We start from the raw sequence: 16669 nt of genomic DNA, 5'->3' as shown, positions 1-16669 counted from the left end.
GTGCCTCCGGGGCTCTCGGGCTACGTGGATGGCTGATTTCAGGTGCTCTGGGCCTGCCTGGGGCAGAGCCAGGGCCAGGGGCCATGGCCAGGCTGTGCCGTTGGGTTCCGTGCTCAGCGGCATCACCGTTGGCAACCACGGAAGGGTCCCCGGGAGCTCCAGGGACAGCGGCCGGTACCGTTGGCTCTCACTGCGTCTCGAGGCAGCGGCGAGTGCAGCAGGCGAGAGGAAGGCTCTGCTGGACAAGGGTTGGGGCGGCAGGATCGGCAGCCATGGTGAGTTTTGGGGCAGGGGTGAGGGTGCAGGGGCCACCTTGGGCAGAGCAGGTGCCACCACGGGGCTGCAGGGATGTGGCCTGACCTTCCCCTTGAGCTCCCTCTCCCATGCATTCCCAGGGCCCTGCATGTCCTGCCCCTTAGCCCAGGAGCCATCTCCCTCCCAGCCCTGCTGAGCCCCTTCTGTCCCTCTTCCTCCAGACCATCGGTGGAACTCTCACCAAGATCGTGGTGATGCTGGGCGCCTTCTCGTTCCTGTGTAGCAGGGATGACCAGACCGTGAAGGTCACCGAGGAGCTCCTGCGCCAGCACGAGGAGCAGCGCAAGCAGGAGATGGCCATGCTGCAGGAGATGGGGAAGAGGATCCAGGAGGTGCCCGAGATCACCGAGGACAGCCTGTTTCTCTGGGCCATTGAGCAGTGGTGGTTCTGGCCCTCTGTGGAGATTCTCCTGGTGCTCTTTTCTGTCTACAGGTTGCCCAAGCAGGACAAGTCTGCCATCGACAGCTCAGCCTGCGGAGGTGCTCCAGCGGTGCCCGCAAGGAAGAGAAGGATGACGAGGAGGAAGAGGATGCGTGCCGTAGCCGACTTCTTTGACAAGCTGGATCAAGTCAGCCTTCCAGATGCGTGTCTGGAGTCGAAGGACGGCAGAAGTCAGAGGAGGGTTTGGAAGGGATGGTCAACGCATCTGCCATGCCCTTCCCACAAGCGTTTTTCGGACAGAGTTGCAGCCCGGGAACACAGTAATATTCATTCTCAGGCTGTATGTTTCTACGTTCCCAATAGCAGATTGTATTTTAGACGGTTAAGAAGTTTTCATTTTAGGTTAGAATATAAGAATAGTTATGCAGTTGTTCATAGATAGGAAGTAGTGCTATGTAAGCAACAAATGTAATGCTATATAAACATGCTTAGAGTTCAATCTAAGGAATAGAGTAGTAATCATTGTTAGATTATATAGGTTACCTTTCCCAATCTAGATTGTATTTTAGATGTTTAAGAGTTTTCATTTTAAGTATAGTCTATAAGTGTATTATATAGAACATCTTACTATTATAGGAATATTAGTAAAATTGTTTAAAAATAGGATGTAGAATTTAGAGCTATTAAAGCAAAAAATGTAGCTAACTAAAATACCTAACTAAATGTCCTATGATAGCCACTAAAAGTCTTGTTCATTGTAATGTCCCTAGTACTTTATTAAATTAAACCTTTGTTTTGTTTCAATGTTTGCAAGTTGTAGTTTTTAAAGATGCTAGAATCTGTAAATAAATACATTTGCCTAGTTTCACAAGTGGCGTACTCTTTGGAATTTTGTCCTGTACCCCAGCGGTGTAAGACATTTTTATAGGAAACAAAGGAAGCAATACAATTTCTTCCTTGCAGCGACAGCTGGTTTATTGGAAGAGGTGTTCAGCAGTAGCACGCAGAGCCCGTTGTCACGGAGCCGCCCCTCACGCCGTGAAGGGATGCGCTCTCCAAGGGCCCGAGGCTGCGCTCTCCCACCTTTCCCTCGGGCCGGCAGAGCCGCGGCAGCACGAGGCGCGCACTTGTCCGGCTCCTGCCTGAGAGGGGCCGGCTCCGGGCACGTTTCCGACGGCAGCAGCGGCGGCAGCGGCCCGGGAAGCCGCGTTCCCTCAGGCCAGGTGTCGGAGGGTGCCTTTGCCGAGGCCTGCGGGCAGCACGGGCCCGGAGCTGGCTGGGGCCCGTCTGGGGAGAGCGTTTGAGGCCGCGCAGCCCGGCGGCTCCGGAACGGCCGCGCGGCAGCGGCGGAGGCGGCGCGGGGCGGGAGAGGCGGCGGAGGCCGCGCTGAGCCCGCGCCGGCACCGCCGCGGCTCCGGGCGGGCGGGGAGGCTCCCGGCGAGGGGCCGCAGCTCCCGGGCAGTGCCCGAGATTCCCACCTGCGGCCAGAGCTGCTCCACGAGCTCCCGCCCTGCCGGGCTTCTCTTCTGGGCAAAGGCTGAGCCCAGCGGGGTTTGGCCGCCGCTCCCCCTCTGCCTCCCCACAGGCGGGGCCATCGCGGGAGGGGCTTGGGCCGGGCTTGTTCTCCTGGATCCGGGCAGGCCGCCGCGTTCAGCAGCTTTGTACCTGCTGATTATCGCTATTTAATGCCTGCTGCTCTTTCCTTTCCTTTCCTTTTTCTTTTTTTTTTTTTTTTTTGTTTTTTTGTTATTTTTCCCTTGTGCCTACTCACATTCGCCTCTCCTTGTTGATGAAAAAAGATTGGATAAAATTAAAAGGGGAGCAAACCTCTTTTGGAGTGTCCGTTTCTTAAATTAAAGCAAGAGAGCAGATGAAATAATTTGTACTTTTCCCAAGTCCTGCAGTGAAGTCACAGAGTGCTAATATTGAAATGAATGTCTGCTTCCAGCACTAGAAACAGTTTTGGACTTGATACTATAAAATTGTGAGCAACTGCCCCCATAGTGCAATGAAGATGAATGTAAGGTTATAAATAAATATTACAGTATTCCTAGGTATTAATGCCAATCATGAGCAGGACTGTTGGATCAGAATCAGGTTGCACAAAAAGCATTTGCAGCTTCTGCTGCATTTTGGTTAGGACCATCTGCTGGTTTGGCTGGTGAGAAATGCAAATTGATGAATTTGGGTAGGAATTTTTCATAGCCTTTTTTCATGATGGGTAGAAGCTAGATCGTCATGTATAACCTTTGGGGAGGATTGGAGCAAACCTTTTCCACTTTGATGTCCTTTTTTCTCCCCTGTACTATATAATGCCCAACTTCTGCTTATCCTTTCTATGTTAAATGCATTATGTGCTTCTGAGCTATTTTTTATTTTTGGCTGTTGTGGTTTGACACGGAAAGAGAATTTTTTCCGGAAGGAAGAGGTCAATTTAGATATTGACCAATTAAAGGTGGACACGCCTCTGAGAACACAGAGGGTTAAAAGCAGAATTCCCAGGGGAACTCGCTCTCTTTGGTTCCGGTCAGCGTGCAGTGTGGGCTCTCCCCTGCCCAGCAACCAGCTGGGTGGGGCAGGGGAAAGCCCCATGGCCTGATAAAGGTAAGGCCGAAGGGTGGAAGGACTGGAACCGGGCTGGCCCCTGCAGATGGAAGGGTGGAAGAAATCTGGGATGTCTCCATTCCCCCCCAGCGGGAAGACAGCGGCAGTTTGTCAGCAATTCCACCGCGAGGAAGGAGGAGCGGGGCGGGGGGGGAAGCTGCAAGGTGCCCAGTCGCGTGGGAGTTGCTGGATGTCTGGGCATCGAGCCGTCCTGGGAGTTTGGACTTTTAACCCTTCCTTGAGAAATGAAAGCTTTGTGAATTTTCCTTTCCCCTCCTCGAATTGAAAGAGAGGAAAGAGGGACACCTTGGACCCTGGGATGTTAGAAGGAGGAATTCTAGGTGGAAGGGGGACAAGGAGTGGCTTTGGCTGGACTTTTCCGTGTTAGCCACATCCTGAACCAATCTTCTCCTCCAAGAGGGACTGTGTTTTGGGAGGATGCCAGTGAGTCAAGAGACCTGCTTCAGCTGGGAAAAAAGACAAAATTGGAGTGAACAGAGAAAAGGTTAGAGGGTTTGTGGTGGCACCCCCTTGTCCTGGAAAGGAAAGCGAAGAGAAGAAGATCTCTGTTCTTGAGCCCTCGGCCCCAGGGGAAAATGGGGGGGACTGTGGTCCCAAACAACGAAAAACTGAACTGTTGTTTTCTCCCCTCTTGGCAGGGCATCCTTGAAAGGAAAAATCCTAAAAGCAGTCGGTCCATCTATGCATTTGGTGGTGAGAGCACTGTGCATGGAAAGGAGAAGGGTCACCATGGCAAACTTTTCCTCCGGGCGGTGCCATGTGTGACATGGAAGCACAGGATGTGGAGCTGTGTTTCCTTGGGGGGTCTGTGGCACAGGAGAGACTCTGTTCCCTCGATGGACTGAGTATTGATTGTTTGGGGGGTGGAAACCTGATTGGGGTCGAGATTGTGTCTCACTGTGGTTTGTTGAAGTTGGGTGGTGGGGGGAGGAATGTTTTGCAATGTTGTCATTTGATCTTTGTGTGGTTTTTCTTTCCTTCTTTAGTTTTCTCTTTTCTTTTGTAGTAGTAGTTTAATACAGTTTTTTTCTATTATTAAGCTTGGGCCTGCTTTGCTCTGTTCTAGACTCCACTTCACAGCATTCAAGGGAGGGATCACATTTTCATGGGGGCACTGGCATTGTGCCAGTGTCAAACCATGACATTGGAGAATAAGTTAAACAACACAGCACAAAACTCTTGCAGCTAACAGCTATGATTATATCCTTTCTTCATTAGGGGTGAGAGCCAATAATACGTAGCAGAGGAGATTAATCCAATGGATTAACGGCCCGCACAAGGGAAAACAAGATACTAAGTATTCACCAAGTTCCTTTTATGGTTGTCAGACTGACCTTAAAAATGTTACCTGTCAAAATGAATGTGTCCTGAAGCATATGAAGATATTTTTTTACACTTCCAGAGACGGATTAACACACATTTTTGAGGAGCCTGAGAAACACCTTCAAGTGACCATAGATGGTAAATTAAGGTCCCATTCAGGGGCTATGAAGGAAGGCCTTCCTTCCGTGGATGCTTCCTTCCAGTGCCTGCTGCTTCTGAGCCAGCAGAAACCCCTTTTTGAGCAAAACACGCATTTGCTGCATATAACCTGTGTCCTCCTCTTCCTTTTACAGGGCATGCACTGAGCATGAGGACATCTGCTCCTGTTACCTTTCAACAAGGCAGAAATGTCACATTCTGTGAGTTTAACTCAGCTCAGGCTGGGGCTAAACATTATCTTGGCAACACAATGACCCGCTTCATAAAAGCAAGCTGAGACACTTTCATAATATTGTAGCTAATGACATTTCATCTGACTGTTTCTGCATTGAATTTTTCAGTTACAGATGCAATTTTGTTTACTAGGGTGAGGGTAGGAGTCATCATTTTTAAACTAGGTTCATATTCCTGAAGAGCAGAGCTCTTACATGGTGCTGAACTAGTGATTTTGTTAATATTCCATTTCCAGAGTTTCTTGTTCTTGTTCAGGTTATGCTTTGGAGCACAACCTGAAAAAATCCTTATAAGTAGCTTTAAAAACCTTTAAGTACCAATGTAAACATGGTGAGAAACTCCCTGGGATTTTTTCCAGTTGTGACAAAATATTATCTTTGGAGATAAATACAGGAAATTTTCCGATAGAATATATGCATGTGTGTGTCTGTACATTGCACCTTGCCTGTATCAGGGGGAAAGAGGCCACAGTAAAGGGAGTGTTTATAGAGAGCCAATAAATAAGGGCAATTTCAAAGCAACGATTCATTACATTGATATCCAGCAATAATACAATACCATGAGCAATGGGTAGTCCTTAATTGCTGTCAGTCGTTAGCAACAGGTGTCCAGTGGAGGAGTTCTTAAGTTTCCCATAAAATGCCAGTGGAAGGAAGCCCATGGCCCAGTCCCATACAGGCTGCACTGATAGCCCTTGATGGTCCCACTTGCAGAAATCAGAGGTGAAAGCTCATCAGCAAGAAAAGCTGGAAATGAAGGAGGATATTTTTGTTTTTTGCGGCCTGCAGATTTTCGTCTGTCCTTAGTGGTTTCTTTTTCCCACAGCATCTTGTCACAGTTCTTTTCACTTTGTAGTCTTGGAATTCTGGTTTTTGCCAGGCATGCTTCTCCCTTACTCCGCAGGATCACTTTGGTTTGATGAGACACTTTCTGCATTTTCTGCAGGATAAATTTGGTTTTCCTGGACATCCTTCCTGCCTGCTCTTCATGCTTTGTCTTCTGTGCCGATTTTACTGCTTGCGGATGTTTTCCTCTACACTATTTGTGCAGTTGTACCCTAAATCTCTGGATGCCCAATTTGCAGTATATGTGTACAAACATACATGTGTATTCATTGATTGATTTATTTGTTAGCTGTGTTACATAAAAGGTTGGTTACTTGGTATTGTTATTCTGATTGTTACTGTGTTACAAGAGCCTTACTGACTCCCCATGGTTCGGTTGTTTTAGTTTTCTGAGGTCTAGGTTGGAGACAAACTAATATTACTGATATTTTAGTCTGGTTTTATTCTAGGGACTCATCATGCCTGTAAGTCTGAAACTTTGGAAAAGTCTGCTTTTTGTTTCTTCCAGTTAATATTTTGTTACTTGATACTTACTGGACAGAAAGAAAAAAATGTTAGATCTTTTTTGTCTTGCTGTTCAGTTAGAATGTCCTTATTTCCTGTCTCTCTTAACCTTTCAGTGTTTTGCTCCACCCTCACTATGCCTAAAAGCATCCCTTCAGTATCTGGATTGTGTAGATTCTAAGTGGAATCAGTGAGATTTTTTTTTCCAGTAATGCTTTGGAATTAAGCCCCCAGCCTTTTTCTTTTGCTTACATTACCTCCTTCCTTTAGGCAGAATTCTCTGCTCAAGAATCTTTAAAGTGTAATTAGGGTCAACTTGTGCCAAAGCTGTATTTGAACAGTTAAATTGTGCACGCATACAGGTCTGTAGGTGCGTGTATATGAATAGAGACAGGGAGTTTGTAATGGTCTAGACGTACACACACCTATATTTACAAACACTGCAGAAATCCCACTGTTCCACGACTGGTTCCTAGTGCTTCCCCGTCACTGTAATTCAGTTGCATCACGTGCCATAATCTTTTCCTCCACAGAGTTTTAGGTCACCTGCATACTTGATCGAGGCACAATACAGCTCTTTCCAGTCTTCATAAATATTAATTATGTTAATTAAATATTAAATCAAATAGTAAATCATAATTAAAGGTAAAATATTAAACATTTACGGAAGGAGATCCAGTGTTGGTGACTCTGAGAGCACATACGCAGACATTTCCTTCTAGTTAATGTTGTGCCATTTATAATTGTTAGGTAATGGTCCAGCAGCCAGTGATGTGTTTCAGACGGCTATCTTCATGTTCAAGTGACATCATTCTTTCTCCTTGAAAGAGATTTGTTGAGCTATATTGAAAGCACTGACAACATTTCTGCAGCAAATTTCTGGTTTGGAGAACGATGATTGCAGCACACAAGACCTGAGAATTATTCTGCTCAAAGCTGAGCTTCCTCTGCAGTTCAAAGGCTGCTGGCCCTGGAACTTGGATTTGGAGTAGTTTAGAACATAGTGAAGGAATGTTGTATTGTAACCTAATCATCGCTGGGAAGGGGGAAACTCCCACCTGATTAAACTTTCTGTTCGTGGAATTTCATCCTACTTGTGGCACTGGAGTTGGTATTTTTATTGACAAACTGTCATGAATTTACATTTGAACATGTAAGTTATAGTAGGATGGGAAAAAGTCAGGTCAGTAATGCCCATACTGTTTATTTTTTCTCTATTTATGCTGTTTGTTTTGAAGTGTTATAATTTTCACATATTTAACTGATTTTCAAATATTCAACAAACCTGTCAGATTATTTTCACTAAATCACCATTCTGAAGAAAAGTGTAAAGAATTCACATTGTTCCAGCATTAGAATCATAGTGTTTGACAAGATATCCTACCTCTTTTATGAGGAGACAGATCTCAAAAGAAGAATTTATAAGGATCCTTCCTTATAAAATGTTTCAGCAACTGCATTAATTTGTCGTGTTTCTGTGAACAGGTATTGGATAAAACCCCATAATTACACTTGTGTTCACCATTTGAATCGCAATTTTTATGCCTTAGGTGGCTGTTTCAGAACCTGTTTCCCAATAGTACATTGTAATCAATTTAATGCATGTTAAAATCTCATTGTTTATTTGGGTACACTTATCAGCTGATGAAATTGCCGCTCATTGAAATTCAGTTGTGAAGTTAGCCATCTTCATCTGCAATCAAGCTGTACAAGCCTTGTTAAAATATTTTTTTTTTAGTAAAAATATCTGAGAAGAAATAAACAGAAAAAAAATATAAGTGGACAAGAGTGTTACAAAGTAGAAATTTTATGAACCTTGTGCCACACTTTTAAAAGTGATATTTTTGATATCTCCTTTTATGCTTGTTTTTCCAAACATATATGCTCCAAATTGGACCATTGAATATTTGTTTGTTCCTGTAACTTCTATTACATCTTATTGTTTTCCTTCAGTACACTGTTGCTCACTAAGAAATAGTCAAGTTCCCTTTTTAGAATCATTGCTGTATGCAAGTGAAGGAAGGTGGGGAAAAAAGCTTTAAAAATAAAAAAGTCATGTTTAATGAAAGAGCTGCATGCTAATAACTGCTTGGTTAGGGATATAAATGTATTTTTATGTAAGATATATAGATATAGATAGCGATAAACCTACAGAAGCAGAACTACTGAAATACGAAGGGATCCTTTGCACCAGAAGTTCTGCTGTGTGCTCTAGAATTTCCTTGGGGTTTTACCCTCCATCTCATGAGCTGTTAGAGACAGCAGTAATAGGGGCACCAGGAGGTGCCTCCGGGGCTCTCGGGCTACGTGGATGGCTGATTTCAGGTGCTCTGGGCCTGCCTGGGGCAGAGCCAGGGCCAGGGGCCATGGCCAGGCTGTGCCGTTGGGTTCCGTGCTCAGCGGCATCACCGTTGGCAACCACGGAAGGGTCCCCGGGAGCTCCAGGGACAGCGGCCGGTACCGTTGGCTCTCACTGCGTCTCGAGGCAGCGGCGAGTGCAGCAGGCGAGAGGAAAGCTCTGCTAGACAAGGGTTGGGGCGGCAGGATCGGCAGCCATGGTGAGTTTTGGGGCAGGGGTGAGGGTGCAGGGGCCACCTTGGGCAGAGAAGGTGCCACCACGGGGCTGCAGGGATGTGGCCTGACCTTCCCCTTGAGCTCCCTCTCCCATGCATTCCCAGGGCCCTGCATGTCCTGCCCCTTAGCCCAGGAGCCATCTCCCTCCCAGCCCTGCTGAGCCCCTTCTGTCCCTCTTCCTCCAGACCATCGGTGGAACTCTCACCAAGATCGTGGTGATGCTGGGCGCCTTCTCGTTCCTGTGTAGCAGGGATGACCAGACCGTGAAGGTCACCGAGGAGCTCCTGCGCCAGCACGAGGAGCAGCGCAAGCAGGAGATGGCCATGCTGCAGGAGATGGGGAAGAGGATCCAGGAGGTGCCCGAGATCACCGAGGACAGCCTGTTTCTCTGGGCCATTGAGCAGTGGTGGTTCTGGCCCTCTGTGGAGATTCTCCTGGTGCTCTTTTCTGTCTACAGGTTGCCCAAGCAGGACAAGTCTGCCATCGACAGCTCAGCCTGCGGAGGTGCTCCAGCGGTGCCCGCAAGGAAGAGAAGGATGACGAGGAGGAAGAGGATGCGTGCCGTAGCCGACTTCTTTGACAAGCTGGATCAAGTCAGCCTTCCAGATGCGTGTCTGGAGTCGAAGGACGGCAGAAGTCAGAGGAGGGTTTGGAAGGGATGGTCAACGCATCTGCCATGCCCTTCCCACAAGCGTTTTTCGGACAGAGTTGCAGCCCGGGAACACAGTAATATTCATTCTCAGGCTGTATGTTTCTACGTTCCCAATAGCAGATTGTATTTTAGACGGTTAAGAAGTTTTCATTTTAGGTTAGAATATAAGAATAGTTATGCAGTTGTTCATAGATAGGAAGTAGTGCTATGTAAGCAACAAATGTAATGCTATATAAACATGCTTAGAGTTCAATCTAAGGAATAGAGTAGTAATCATTGTTAGATTATATAGGTTACCTTTCCCAATCTAGATTGTATTTTAGATGTTTAAGAGTTTTCATTTTAAGTATAGTCTATAAGTGTATTATATAGAACATCTTACTATTATAGGAATATTAGTAAAATTGTTTAAAAATAGGATGTAGAATTTAGAGCTATTAAAGCAAAAAATGTAGCTAACTAAAATACCTAACTAAATGTCCTATGATAGCCACTAAAAGTCTTGTTCATTGTAATGTCCCTAGTACTTTATTAAATTAAACCTTTGTTTTGTTTCAATGTTTGCAAGTTGTAGTTTTTAAAGATGCTAGAATCTGTAAATAAATACATTTGCCTAGTTTCACAAGTGGCGTACTCTTTGGAATTTTGTCCTGTACCCCAGCGGTGTAAGACATTTTTATAGGAAACAAAGGAAGCAATACAATTTCTTCCTTGCAGCGACAGCTGGTTTATTGGAAGAGGTGTTCAGCAGTAGCACGCAGAGCCCGTTGTCACGGAGCCGCCCCTCACGCCGTGAAGGGATGCGCTCTCCAAGGGCCCGAGGCTGCGCTCTCCCACCTTTCCCTCGGGCCGGCAGAGCCGCGGCAGCACGAGGCGCGCACTTGTCCGGCTCCTGCCTGAGAGGGGCCGGCTCCGGGCACGTTTCCGACGGCAGCAGCGGCGGCAGCGGCCCGGGAAGCCGCGTTCCCTCAGGCCAGGTGTCGGAGGGTGCCTTTGCCGAGGCCTGCGGGCAGCACGGGCCCGGAGCTGGCTGGGGCCCGTCTGGGGAGAGCGTTTGAGGCCGCGCAGCCCGGCGGCTCCGGAACGGCCGCGCGGCAGCGGCGGAGGCGGCGCGGGGCGGGAGAGGCGGCGGAGGCCGCGCTGAGCCCGCGCCGGCACCGCCGCGGCTCCGGGCGGGCGGGGAGGCTCCCGGCGAGGGGCCGCAGCTCCCGGGCAGTGCCCGAGATTCCCACCTGCGGCCAGAGCTGCTCCACGAGCTCCCGCCCTGCCGGGCTTCTCTTCTGGGCAAAGGCTGAGCCCAGCGGGGTTTGGCCGCCGCTCCCCCTCTGCCTCCCCACAGGCGGGGCCATCGCGGGAGGGGCTTGGGCCGGGCTTGTTCTCCTGGATCCGGGCAGGCCGCCGCGTTCAGCAGCTTTGTACCTGCTGATTATCGCTATTTAATGCCTGCTGCTCTTTCCTTTCCTTTCCTTTTTCTTTTTTTTTTTTTTTTTGTTTTTTTGTTATTTTTCCCTTGTGCCTACTCACATTCGCCTCTCCTTGTTGATGAAAAAAGATTGGATAAAATTAAAAGGGGAGCAAACCTCTTTTGGAGTGTCCGTTTCTTAAATTAAAGCAAGAGAGCAGATGAAATAATTTGTACTTTTCCCAAGTCCTGCAGTGAAGTCACAGAGTGCTAATATTGAAATGAATGTCTGCTTCCAGCACTAGAAACAGTTTTGGACTTGATACTATAAAATTGTGAGCAACTGCCCCCATAGTGCAATGAAGATGAATGTAAGGTTATAAATAAATATTACAGTATTCCTAGGTATTAATGCCAATCATGAGCAGGACTGTTGGATCAGAATCAGGTTGCACAAAAAGCATTTGCAGCTTCTGCTGCATTTTGGTTAGGACCATCTGCTGGTTTGGCTGGTGAGAAATGCAAATTGATGAATTTGGGTAGGAATTTTTCATAGCCTTTTCTCATGATGGGTAGAAGCTAGATCGTCATGTATAACCTTTGGGGAGGATTGGAGCAAACCTTTTCCACTTTGATGTCCTTTTTTCTCCCCTGTACTATATAATGCCCAACTTCTGCTTATCCTTTCTATGTTAAATGCATTATGTGCTTCTGAGCTATTTTTTATTTTTGGCTGTTGTGGTTTGACACGGAAAGAGAATTTTTTCCGGAAGGAAGAGGTCAATTTAGATATTGACCAATTAAAGGTGGACACGCCTCTGAGAACACAGAGGGTTAAAAGCAGAATTCCCAGGGGAACTCGCTCTCTTTGGTTCCGGTCAGCGTGCAGTGTGGGCTCTCCCCTGCCCAGCAACGAGCTGGGTGGGGCAGGGGAAAGCCCCATGGCCTGATAAAGGTAAGGCCGAAGGGTGGAAGGACTGGAACCGGGCTGGCCCCTGCAGATGGAAGGGTGGAAGAAATCTGGGATGTCTCCATTCCCCCCCAGCGGGAAGACAGCGGCAGTTTGTCAGCAATTCCACCGCGAGGAAGGAGGAGCGGGGCGGGGGGGAAGCTGCAAGGTGCCCAGTCGCGTGGGAGTTGCTGGATGTCTGGGCATCGAGCCGTCCTGGGAGTTTGGACTTTTAACCCTTCCTTGAGAAATGAAAGCTTTGTGAATTTTCCTTTCCCCTCCTCGAATTGAAAGAGAGGAAAGAGGGACACCTTGGACCCTGGGATGTTAGAAGGAGGAATTCTAGGTGGAAGGGGGACAAGGAGTGGCTTTGGCTGGACTTTTCCGTGTTAGCCACATCCTGAACCAATCTTCTCCTCCAAGAGGGACTGTGTTTTGGGAGGATGCCAGTGAGTCAAGAGACCTGCTTCAGCTGGGAAAAAAGACAAAATTGGAGTGAACAGAGAAAAGGTTAGAGGGTTTGTGGTGGCACCCCCTTGTCCTGGAAAGGAAAGCGAAGAGAAGAAGATCTCTGTTCTTGAGCCCTCGGCCCCAGGGGAAAATGGGGGGGACTGTGGTCCCAAACAACGAAAAACTGAACTGTTGTTTTCTCCCCTCTTGGCAGGGCATCCTTGAAAGGAAAAATCCTAAAAGCAGTCGGTCCATCTATGCATTTGGTGGTGAGAGCACTGTGCATGGAAAGGAGAAGGGTCACCATGGCAAACTTTTCCTCCGGGCGGTGCCATGTGTGACATGGAAGCACAGGATGTGGAGCTGTGTTTCCTTGGGGGGTCTGTGGCACAGGAGAGACTCTGTTCCCTCGATGGACTGAGTATTGATTGTTTGGGGGGTGGAAACCTGATTGGGGTCGAGATTGTGTCTCACTGTGGTTTGTTGAAGTTGGGTGGTGGGGGGAGGAATGTTTTGCAAGGTTGTCATTTGATCTTTGTGTGGTTTTTCTTTCCTTCTTTAGTTTTCTCTTTTCTTTTGTAGTAGTAGTTTAATACAGTTTTTTTCTATTATTAAGCTTGGGCCTGCTTTGCTCTGTTCTAGACTCCACTTCACAGCATTCAAGGGAGGGATCACATTTTCATGGGGGCACTGGCATTGTGCCAGTGTCAAACCATGACATTGGAGAATAAGTTAAACAACACAGCACAAAACTCTTGCAGCTAACAGCTATGATTATATCCTTTCTTCATTAGGGGTGAGAGCCAATAATACGTAGCAGAGGAGATTAATCCAATGGATTAATGGCCCGCACAAGGGAAAACAAGATACTAAGTATTCACCAAGTTCCTTTTATGGTTGTCAGACTGACCTTAAAAATGTTACCTGTCAAAATGAATGTGTCCTGAAGCATATGAAGATATTTTTTTACACTTCCAGAGACGGATTAACACACATTTTTGAGGAGCCTGAGAAACACCTTCAAGTGACCATAGATGGTAAATTAAGGTCCCATTCAGGGGCTATGAAGGAAGGCCTTCCTTCCGTGGATGCTTCCTTCCAGTGCCTGCTGCTTCTGAGCCAGCAGAAACCCCTTTTTGAGCAAAACACGCATTTGCTGCATATAACCTGTGTCCTCCTCTTCCTTTTACAGGGCATGCACTGAGCATGAGGACATCTGCTCCTGTTACCTTTCAACAAGGCAGAAATGTCACATTCTGTGAGTTTAACTCAGCTCAGGCTGGGGCTAAACATTATCTTGGCAACACAATGACCCGCTTCATAAAAGCAAGCTGAGACACTTTCATAATATTGTAGCTAATGACATTTCATCTGACTGTTTCTGCATTGAATTTTTCAGTTACAGATGCAATTTTGTTTACTAGGGTGAGGGTAGGAGTCATCATTTTTAAACTAGGTTCATATTCCTGAAGAGCAGAGCTCTTACATGGTGCTGAACTAGTGATTTTGTTAATATTCCATTTCCAGAGTTTCTTGTTCTTGTTCAGGTTATGCTTTGGAGCACAACCTGAAAAAATCCTTATAAGTAGCTTTAAAAACCTTTAAGTACCAATGTAAACATGGTGAGAAACTCCCTGGGATTTTTTCCAGTTGTGACAAAATATTATCTTTGGAGATAAATACAGGAAATTTTCCGATAGAATATATGCATGTGTGTGTCTGTACATTGCACCTTGCCTGTATCAGGGGGAAAGAGGCCACAGTAAAGGGAGTGTTTATAGAGAGCCAATAAATAAGGGCAATTTCAAAGCAACGATTCATTACATTGATATCCAGCAATAATACAATACCATGAGCAATGGGTAGTCCTTAATTGCTGTCAGTCGTTAGCAACAGGTGTCCAGTGGAGGAGTTCTTAAGTTTCCCATAAAATGCCAGTGGAAGGAAGCCCATGGCCCAGTCCCATACAGGCTGCACTGATAGCCCTTGATGGTCCCACTTGCAGAAATCAGAGGTGAAAGCTCATCAGCAAGAAAAGCTGGAAATGAAGGAGGATATTTTTGTTTTTTGCGGCCTGCAGTTTTTCGTCTGTCCTTAGTGGTTTCTTTTTCCCACAGCATCTTGTCACAGTTCTTTTCACTTTGTAGTCTTGGAATTCTGGTTTTTGCCAGGCATGCTTCTCCCTTACTCCGCAGGATCACTTTGGTTTGATGAGACACTTTCTGCATTTTCTGCAGGATAAATTTGGTTTTCCTGGACATCCTTCCTGCCTGCTCTTCATGCTTTGTCTTCTGTGCCGATTTTACTGCTTGCGGATGTTTTCCTCTACACTATTTGTGCAGTTGTACCCTAAATCTCTGGATGCCCAATTTGCAGTATATGTGTACAAACATACATGTGTATTCATTGATTGATTTATTTGTTAGCTGTGTTACATAAAAGGTTGGTTACTTGGTATTGTTATTCTGATTGTTACTGTGTTACAAGAGCCTTACTGACTCCCCATGGTTCGGTTGTTTTAGTTTTCTGAGGTCTAGGTTGGAGACAAACTAATATTACTGATATTTTAGTCTGGTTTTATTCTAGGGACTCATCATGCCTGTAAGTCTGAAACTTTGGAAAAGTCTGCTTTTTGTTTCTTCCAGTTAATATTTTGTTACTTGATACTTACTGGACAGAAAGAAAAAAATGTTAGATCTTTTTTGTCTTGCTGTTCAGTTAGAATGTCCTTATTTCCTGTCTCTCTTAACCTTTCAGTGTTTTGCACCACCCTCACTATGCCTAAAAGCATCCCTTCAGTATCTGGATTGTGTAGATTCTAAGTGGAATCAGTGAGATTTTTTTTTCCAGTAATGCTTTGGAATTAAGCCCCCAGCCTTTTTCTTTTGCTTACATTACCTCCTTCCTTTAGGCAGAATTCTCTGCTCAAGAATCTTTAAAGTGTAATTAGGGTCAACTTGTGCCAAAGCTGTATTTGAACAGTTAAATTGTGCACGCATACAGGTCTGTAGGTGCTTTGGAATTAAGCCCCCAGCCTTTTTCTTTTGCTTACATTACCTCCTTCCTTTAGGCAGAATTCTCTGCTCAAGAATCTTTAAAGTGTAATTAGGGTCAACTTGTGCCAAAGCTGTATTTGAACAGTTAAATTGTGCACGCATACAGGTCTGTAGGTGCGTGTATATGAATAGAGACAGGGAGTTTGTAATGGTCTAGGCGTACACACACCTATATTTACAAACACTGCAGAAATCCCACTGTTCCACGACTGGTTCCTAGTGCTTCCCCGTCACTGTAATTCAGTTGCATCACGTGCCATAATCTTTTCCTCCACAGAGTTTTAGGTCACCTGCATACTTGATCGAGGCACAATACAGCTCTTTCCAGTCTTCATAAATATTAATTATGTTAATTAAATATTAAATCAAATAGTAAATCATAATTAAAGGTAAAATATTAAACATTTACGGAAGGAGATCCAGTGTTGGTGACTCTGAGAGCACATACGCAGACATTTCCTTCTAGTTAATGTTGTGCCATTTATAATTGTTAGGTAATGGTCCAGCAGCCAGTGATGTGTTTCAGACGGCTATCTTCATGTTCAAGTGACATCATTCTTTCTCCTTGAAAGAGATTTGTTGAGCTATATTGAAAGCACTGACAACATTTCTGCAGCAAATTTCTGGTTTGGAGAACGATGATTGCAGCACACAAGACCTGAGAATTATTCTGCTCAAAGCTGAGCTTCCTCCGCAGTTCAAAGGCTGCTGGCCCTGGAACTTGGATTTGGAGTAGTTTAGAACATAGTGAAGGAATGTTGTATTTTAACCTAATCATCGCTGGGAAGGGGGAAACTCCCACCTGATTAAACTTTCTGTTCGTGGAACTTCATCCTACTTGTGGCACTGGAGTTGGTATTTTTATTGACAAACTGTCATGAATTTACATTTGAACATGTAAGTTATAGTAGGATGGGAAAAAGTCAGGTCAGTAATGCCCGTACTGTTTATTTTTTCTCTATTTATGCTGTTTGTTTTGAAGTGTTATAATTTTCACATATTTAACTGATTTTCAAATATTCAACAAACCTGTCAGATTATTTTCACTAAATCACCATTCTGAAGAAAAGTGTAAAGAATTCACATTGTTCCAGCATTAGAATCATAGTGTTTGACAAGATATCCTACCTCTTTTATGAGGAGACAGATCTCAAAAGAGGAATTTTTAAGGATCCTTCCTTATAAAATGTTTCAGCAAC

This window comes from Lonchura striata, chromosome 11 (assembly GCF_050655825.1).
Source record: "Lonchura striata isolate lonStrDom1 chromosome 11, ASM5065582v1, whole genome shotgun sequence".
In the NCBI taxonomy this organism is placed as follows: domain Eukaryota; kingdom Metazoa; phylum Chordata; class Aves; order Passeriformes; family Estrildidae; genus Lonchura; species Lonchura striata.
Note: the sequence above shows the minus strand (reverse complement) of the source record.